Raw genomic sequence first — 9,397 nt, 5'->3', positions numbered from 1 at the left:
CTTTACAGACTTGCCTTAAATTCTTTTTTGCACGAGCTCAAGAAGCTACTCTTGGGATCTGGACCGGAACCCCTTTCCGACATCAGTCTCATTCATGACTTGTAAACCAAAGCTTACCCTTTCAGAGTCTCCAGTATCTAGGGTCAAGAAACATCAGATTTTCTCCTTCCCAGACCAGCACTACATTCCCACTGCCTCTTCTATCCAACTTCCCAACTGAGGCCACTAATCTAACACATTCACAGTGGGTTGGCCACACAACTTAATTTCACTCTAAGTGAGTTTGAGATTAGCAGATTTTAACAGTCAAGAAATACAGGCAGCCTAAGGTCATGCTCCAGCTATGTCTAGGAACCAAGAATCACGTGCTGGCTTCTCAGACAATCAAATCCTGGGGTTCTTTGCTTGATCTTCAGAGAAGTCCTAAGGGTAGTCTTAGTCCTTTTACGTGTTCTTTTAGATATTGCCCTTCGTTCCTTCCTCCTCTTGCTTTTATTCCTTGTTTTTTGTTAGTCACTCTCTTTTTCCTCTTACACTCGATATCTGATCCATCAGCAAAATCAGAATCCAACCATCACGTAGCACCAATCTCACTGTTATGCCCTGTCTAAGCCATCAACATCTCTTACCTGGATTACCACGATAATCTCCTAACTGCCAAACAGAGGGAGCCTTTGAAAATGGATGTCATACGATGTCCCCTAACTGCTCAAAACCCTGCAAAGGCTTCTCACCTCACTCAAATCAGACTAAAAGCCACAATCCTTCCACCACCCTCTTTAAGTTCTGTAACAACCCAACATGACCAACCCCCACCCCATTCATTGCCTGAGCTCACATCCTACCATTTCTCTTCTCTTTCCCCTTCTCCAGCTTCACTAATGTCTTTGCAGTTTCACAAACATTGGAAGCGCTATCCACCTGGAAGCCTTTTCACAAGCCGTCCATTCCCTCTACGCAGAAGATTCTTCACCCCATATCAGCATAGCTTACTACCTCTAGCTTCTCCCTATCAGTAAAGCCTTGTCTCAGCTTCCTACACAAAATTACAACACTTGTCTGCCTTGCCCAGACTATCTTTTCTATAGTGTTTATTGCCACCTACCATAATTTATATTTCCTCATTGTTTTTGTTGCCACCACAAAAGCATAGGTATTTTCTATTTTGTTTAAACTTGAGACTAAGCTCTAGGACAGTGGACACACGATGGGACACAACAAACATTTCTGGAATGGATGACTTGGCCTTTGCGATCTTCCTCCTATTCTCCGAACATTCCTACACTTCCACCTGTCCCTGCAGCCAAAGCAGCTGTATTTGAAAACCAGTACCAGGATATGTGGTTGGACACATAGCCTAGCAGTGGGAGAGGATATTTTAAATCGGCACAGAAACAATTGGGGGAAATGATCACTGTTCTGATAGCAATCCCATCTGTTAACATTTACATGTAGACCCCTCAGTATTCTGTTAGTTCCCAGGAGTGTCTTTCTAATGCCCATTCCACACTCATTTGCAATTTCAAAAGCCATTACTATTGACGAAAGAAAACTGTTATGATCCTACATTTGTACTTTGAATGCAGCCAGTTCTAATCTCCATCCTACGTCTCATCCCTGTGTGTCCCCGGAGCTTCGCAGTGTTCTTGATCTTACACTTGCTGTTGTGGCTGGTAACTGGTAGATTACTAGATCACATTTTACTTTTGCATTACATATTCCTTTATCCCACAGAAATAATTTTTATCAAGTCAACTCGCCTTGTGTTTTGAGACCTAAGTATGCTTATTAAGACACTGTAAACAAATTTGGAGCAACGATGGGGCCTCTTTTTAAAGTAACTGAAAACAAACCACTTTGATAGACCTGCTCCCATGGCAGTAATGTTGACTTTATCAAACCAGCCATAAAAATTAGGCTGCAAAAGAGTGGGGGAAGACTAAGTTTAAATATATAGAGTCTGGATTTAGACTTGCATACTTCAGAAGATACTTCTTTTTGGCTTTTCGAAATGGCTGAAAGGATGGATAAATTATAACATCTGAAAATTGTTGTCTGTTATCTAGTAGACCTAGCAAAACATTATTATTATTGAAAATTATTATATTTAAAATCAGAAAGAAAGTGAGTTTGGGATAATCCACCCCTTGTTTATATCATCAAGAAATAACCATAAAAATGAGCAACCAGCAGCCCTGGGGGCTGCTCTATGCAGTAGCCATTCTTTTATTCCTTTACTTTCTTAGTAAACTTGCTTTCACTTTACAGACTTGCCCTGAATTCTTTCTTGCACGAGCTCAAGAACCTACTCTTGGGGTCTGGACAGGGACCCCTTTCATGATATGCTAAACAAGGGGTGGATTATCCCAAACTCACTTTCTTTCTGGTTTTAAATATAATTTTCATCTTATATGTTGTCAAATATTGTGTCTTCACCAACATTATATTTCCTCGTACCCAACTGGAGGCTGAATCACAGAAATTGTCAGCAATCTTCTATAAATCTTCTTACTCAATATTACTCTAACATATAGATCCAACAGGCTATAAAAGGTCTCCCCTAAGTCACTTGCACTTGTACTTTCTCAGAAGGAGAGCTGCCTACATGTTCATTTAAATGAATCAAATAGGAAGATTCTAGTTCATTCACAACACATTCTTACTTTTCAACACCCTTACAGCAAGAAAATTGTTGCAACCATCTCAGACTGATTGTTTTATTGCATATACACAGGACAAGTCCTTGAAATACTATTAGTGCATTTGAGTTATTCTAAATAGAGCATTCTCTGTTTAAATCTGTCTGCCAACTTTGATCTTGATTGATTCATCTCCTAGTCAAAGTAGATTTGCTTGAAGAAAGAGAAACCTTACCAAGCAGGCTCAAATGACAGGAGATTTCTTGTAAGGGTGTAAGAGGTAGCTAGTGGAGCTCAACCAGGCACTGTGGCAATGATCATAAGGAGGCTTCCGGAAGGTCATTAAATGGCTAATCTTCTGGCTTGTCTCTGGCTCTGAGGCCACATGGTTTCTCATTCTGCTCTGTGCTTGCTGCTCTCTCTGTGTAAATTGATTTGTACACTCACTCAGCTGCTACTATGTTGGCTAATCATTTATTCTCCAAAACAATAGCCTCACCTCCCCGTACCCCAGCATATCTATGGGCTTCCAATTCAAGCACCCAGCCAACTCAGAAGGCTTCCATCTTTCTATTCTAATTTTCCAGGAGAGGGAATCTGATTGGCCATATCGGATGAGGCTTGTATCCCTGGTCCAATCAGCTATGTGTGGGGAGACAGGGTTACATGTTCCTACTTCTGGAGACAGAGCAAGATTTTCAGAAAGGGAGTGAGGAGAAAAATGATTGCTAAAAACAAAAAAAAATCATTGGTGGTTCTAAAGCCACCTCATAAAACTACAATCACTTTACCTTAAAACCTACCAAGAGATTAAAGTACAGTGAGGAGACTAGTACAAAATTAGACATCTAGTAGATGGTAACAAATATTTGTTGAATCAATGAATGGTTAATGACTTCTTGGGTTTTTTGTTTGTTTTAGGGGGAATGGAGTTTCACTCTCATCCCTAGGCTGGAGTGCAGTGGCACGATCTTGGCTCATCGCATCCTCTGCCTCCCAGGTTCAAGTGATTCTCCTGCCTCAGCCTCCCAAGTAGCTGGGATTACAGGTGCCCGCCACCACACCCAGTGAATTTTTGTATTTTTAGTAGAGACAGGGTCTCACCATGTTGGTCAGGACAGTCTCAAACTCCTAACCTCAGTTTAGCCACCTACCTGGGCCTCCCAAAGTTCTGGGATTGCAGGTGTGAGTCACCGCTTCCCACTCTATGAATTCTTGTTTTATTGAAAACTTGTAAGTGAAGCAAATAGAATATTCATTGAAGATTACATAAGTGATTTTACAAAGCTAAGGATTTTGTGGATGTAATAGCTTAGCTTGTAGTCCATAAAATCCAGAATATAAAAGTTAACCATCAGCAAGAGTGAGATTTTATTTTGCCATGTTTTATAATGATTTACCACTCTCTTACTTTAAACTGATTTTACACATATGCTTTCCAAGAAAGACGACTGCTATGTTGTTCTTATAGACTCATAGGTGACTCCAACGATAGTGTTTGTCAGGATGTTGGCACAATGTCTCCCTAGGATGGGGTCAGGAAACACTCTCGTCCCCAAACTCCCTCCAGGTATTATATTAGCTATCTTAATAAGCCTTTATGACAAGGGAACAGGACAGTTCCTATCAACAAGCCTCCAAGAAAGCAATGAGTATTGCTATAAAGAAGGGTAGAACAAGCGCTTAACAAAGAATTTAAAACCTTGGAGTAAAAACTAATAGTTCTGCATTTTAATACCAAATTGCCTATGGATTTCCTTCATGACCTAAACAAACACAAATCTTGGTTCTTTGTCTCCTTTGTCAGTATAAACATACTCAGGGTGAAGTGGGCATAATTTCTGCGGTGGCTTTCTATGGAACTCTGCCCAACACCGTAACTACTTCCTCTGGAGAGTTTCTCTTCCCCCAACTCCAACCAGTTGGCTTCTGCAAGAGCTTCCATAATCAGATCTCCAGGCTCCTGTTCTTAGTCTAATACTTGGCCCTTAGCTCACAATAGAATCATCAATCCCAGCGACTAGATATTGGGACAGGGAACCTAGAGAGTTGGGTTTTCTGTCTGGCAGCTGAATCTAAAAGATGCAAAACTTGGGAGCTGCCAGAAATCATGTTTCTGTCAGGCAAGGGAACTGGGTAGCAAGAGAGAGAAGTCAAGTCAACGCAGAAGGTATAGAAGGAAGAGACAGAAAGAGAGTTCTGGAAATGCTCATTTTTTGTTTAAATGATTCTTTTTATCAACTCTTTTTTTTTTTTTTTTTTTTTTTTTGAGAGACAAGCTCTCACTCTGTTGCCAGGCTGGAGTGCAGTGACATGATCATGGTCACTGCAGCCTCAGCCTCCTGGGCTCAAGCAGTCTCCCGCCTCAGTCTAGAGCAGCTGGGACTACAGGTGCACCACCATGCCTGGCTAATTTTTAATTTTAATTTTCTTTTTTTTAGATACAGGATCTCGCAATGTTATACAGGCTGGCTCAAACTCCTGAGCTCAAGTAATCCTCCCACCTTGGCCTCCTAAAGTGTTGGAATTACAGGCATGAGCCATGGAGTGCAGCCTTGTGATAAGCAGTTCATAATAGCTCACTGCAACCACAACCCTTGTCGAAACATGGTTTTACCATAAGATAGCCCAAGGTCCTTCTAATAAATGTCTCCTTTTGCTTTCATTAGTTTAGGTGGGTTTCTATCACTTAGAAGCAATAGAGGTCTACTCATAAGGTGACCATAAGAAGCCACTGGAAGACCATCTTTGGACCTTCTTCTCTGTATCACACTGGCATAGGAGAGGAGATGTGAAGTTGCCCAGTCAATGCAAGGACATGCAGCTCACACCCATTCCATACATCAGAGCGTTACCATACTTGAAGAGAATGTGCCCTAGAGGTGGCTCCCTGGACCACCAAGCTGTGTGTGGTATAGAATACCCACATGTATTTCACAATGAGTTAAGTGTAAGTTATTCTTCTTAAGGAATATTTGCAAAACTAGCATTATAATTGCCTACTTTCATGAATGGATAAAGGACTCCAAGGTATGCTTTCCATTCCCTACATGTCATTAGGTACATAATAAAATGAAAAAAAAAAAAAAAAGCTTGAGGAATACTTTTGACTCCAAATACAAGACAACCCAATTTCCAGTGGCTTAAACAAATAGGAGCTTATTCTTCCTGCGTAGCAGGAAATCTGGAGATAGGACCTTTGACACAGATCTGGAAACCATACCAGCAGCTCTGTGGCGCTATTAACCTTTCAGTGATGCTGGTCATCTCCTGAGCACACGATGGCTACTGAAGCTCTACAACACATCGCCAGTGAAAGCAGAAGACGGGGAAGAATCGGTACCAGACACTTCCTCTTTTATCGATAAAACAAAAATTTTCCTGGAACCACTACTCTCATCCCTGGCCAGAACTGGGCAATTTGGCCACTCTTTGCTTTAAAACAGGCTGAAATAGTAGGGAATGGGCTCACCATGCTTCCTTAGACCCGTGCTTCCCAATTAGTGTGCTATATTGAGGAAGGCCTATCGGTTACACAGTATTTCCATGTAAAACTGATCCGCTCATTTCTTGGGAAGGCTGGAGTCTCCTAGATGGTTGTTCATGGTTATAAGCATACTCTTCTAGAGCTCCTTAGAAGGTGGCATAAATGAGTGGCATCCAATGACATCCCCTGTGGTCTCTTCAGATGATGATCACAGGGAGAAACATCTGATACTTGCTGGCCATATGGGAGCATGTCCCACCTGGACATGCACTGGGGCAGCCAGCTTCAGGGCCTGCAGTGATGTTTGGGGACAAGTGGCCTGTGGTGCCACCAAAGAGGTTTCTATAGTGTCCAAGGAGGAGACTGTACCACCCATGGTGTACTCATTAGGGGTTAGGGAGGCCCACCTCTGATTAACCACCTTTGATTTCAGCCTTCACTTGTGTCAGAAACTTTTGTCCATGTGCAATTGACATGTCATTTTAGTAGCATTCAATCTACCTGCAGGTTGGTGACACACTCTGCAAATTAGAGCTTCATTGAAATTTTTTTTTAAAGTAGATACAGGGTCTCACGAAGTTGCCCAGGCAGGCCTTAAACTCCACTTCAAGCAATCTTCCCACCTTGGCCTCCCAAAGTGCTGAGATTACAGGCATGAGCTAGCATGCCCAGCCTCATCATGATTTTTAATCACTTAATATAAAAAGTTTGATTGGACTTGACACACATTCACATTATCACATGAAACCCTGTATTATATTTGTCAAGGAATGTTAAACACTTTAAAAATAATTTCAACAACTACAAACTTTGAATGGTTATAAATATGGTTCTAACTTTTTTAGCCACTGATTTTGGTAAGCAAAATTGCAATAATCATCAAGAATTATATTTAACCATTTCAACCCTAAAAGCTGATTAGGAAGCATTTTTTAAATCAGTAACCTTGAGTTTCTCATTTTAAATATTTAGAAATCTTTTATTTGAAATTTTATACAAATTCAGTAATTCATATATTTTATTTTATATTTATTTTTCCTACTGTAATTATATGATATGAAGATAATACAGTAAGTTTCTTTTTCTCTAAGCCTCATATCGATATCTCCAAATCACCCCCTCCCAGGTTAGTAGAGAGTTCTATGCAAATATAATCATTTTCTATGTGGCAAGTCATAAAAAATGTTTGGAAGCACTGGCTCAGACCATCTGCCATCCATCCATAGAAGCGGGGCATGTCACAATCCCTAACACATTGAGCTTCCTTTGGCAAAGATGTAGAAATGGACGGCAGTCTAACAGCATCTGCCACAACGGGTTATAAGTGTCTGCTGCACTGGATTCGGGGCGTTGATTAACTGTGTATGCTTTTCTCTTCAGCTGTCATTAAAGGTATGCAAAGACTAGACCTCCTGTTCAAAGCAGTTAAACAGAGCTTCTTCTTGAATAGCCCTTTCAACCTGGGATGTGTCTTGGAGAATGGCCCAATTACCTTCAAAACAATGTAACAAAATAACTCCATTTTGAACCGAATTCTTTGCCAACCATAAGCTAAACGTTCTGACTAAACTGGGAGGGCTACGCTGCTTCGTATTTCTTTGCCATTTTCTAGCCTCTGAGAACAGAGATAGTAAGAGCAAAACATCTCATGCAAAGCCATACTAGCTCCATCATGGGGAGAGCTGAGTCAGCTTTGATCACCTTAAATTCTGTATTATTTATGACCCTCACTTTTCAACGTTGGGTGTAACTTGCCCAACATTTATTTAGCACTGACTGTGTGCTAGTACTATTGGGAGTACAAAGGTGACTTAGACTTATTGCTGGCCTAGGATGCAGGGAAATGATGTACTGAAACTGGACAGACAAAAGGTCGTGAATATTCGGGTCTTATTCTGGGGAGGTGATTTGTCTAGTAGGACAGAGTGCTAGAAAGAGTGAAGGAAATAAGCAAGATGGTAAAGGTCCAAAGAACTTAAACTCTGTACTGTAGACAACAGGAAGGTGTCAGAGATTTTAAAGCCGGGAATAGTTTGAGTTTTGCTTCTTTTTCTTTTTCTTTTTTTTTTGCAAACTGATTTGATAGAGCTTATTTTTGAGATATGTTTGATTTTTTGTTCTGGGAGTAGGGTGAAAAAGCAACATGTCATGTCATAATGTAACGGTTTCCCATTTCCGAAGTGCTTTCACACACTCCCTTTCTGGTGTTCCTTAGTTTTCAGCAAATTTATTTGGGCAGGTACCAAGAGAGATACAGCTAGGTGAACTTTCCCTCTAGTCAGGCACATGCTTTCAGAGCAACAAGTAAGAGTGTGAAGTCTGGCTTCCAACTGCCTGTGTCTGTAGCTTGGCTTTACCACTTTCTGGCTGTCTGATCCTGGGCAAGGTGTTTAAACTCTGTGTGCCTCAGTTTACTAATATGCAAAATGGGGATAATAAGAGCATCTACTGCATAGAATTGCTCAAAAACCAATAAAAAATGAATACATATATATATAGCCCTTAAAATGATGCTTAGTCTATAGCAAGTTCTTAAAATTTTATTACTTGTGATATTTTCAATCTCAGAGTTCATATATTTTAGAACTAGATTACATACATACATATTCATGTACATAGATATACACATGCATATACACATACACACTTGCCACATGATTTCCCCCACTGGAATTAAGATCCGTGGGAAGGGAGTAGGTTGCCATACTTCAGTGCCAGCTACAGTAAAATGGTATAGAGTAGCCCCCAATAAATATTTGTTGAATTAATGAACTGTGGATGAGACCATGCTATGCAAGCCTTTTTGTCTTCCTTCTGCGCAATCACAGGGGGATCATGTTTCCTAAGCTCACTGTGTCCAGGTGGGGACACATGATATGTTATAGCCAATGGAGTGTGCTCCGGCCCCTAACACCTCTGCTAGATGCCCTAGACTCACGTCACTCCCCTCACAAGGATCTTGCAGAGGATTCAGAGGACCTACAGGAGGACAAAGGAGCACCAGATGAAAGGCACCTGGATCCCCGAGTCACTACATGTAACGGGGATGCCCAAGAGAGCTGACCAGCATGTTGGAGTTTATAGAAACAAGAAGTTAACTAAGTTAACTTCCCTGTTGTTAATCTACTACGGTTTTTGTTTGTTTTGTTTCTAATAGCAGTTAACCTAGTTTGAGTAATACAGAAGAAAAAGAAAGACATTTACTTTCATGCTTTTTTCTAGCAGAAATAAGCGATAATAGCAAAGTCAGACTTAAAACTGGAAGCAAGCT

The sequence above is a fragment of the Aotus nancymaae genome, unplaced genomic scaffold (assembly GCF_030222135.1).
Source record: "Aotus nancymaae isolate 86718 unplaced genomic scaffold, 86718_ANA_hifiasm-v0.15.2.pri h1tg000025l, whole genome shotgun sequence".
Taxonomy (NCBI): domain Eukaryota; kingdom Metazoa; phylum Chordata; class Mammalia; order Primates; family Aotidae; genus Aotus; species Aotus nancymaae.
This window is presented reverse-complemented; position numbering follows the sequence as displayed.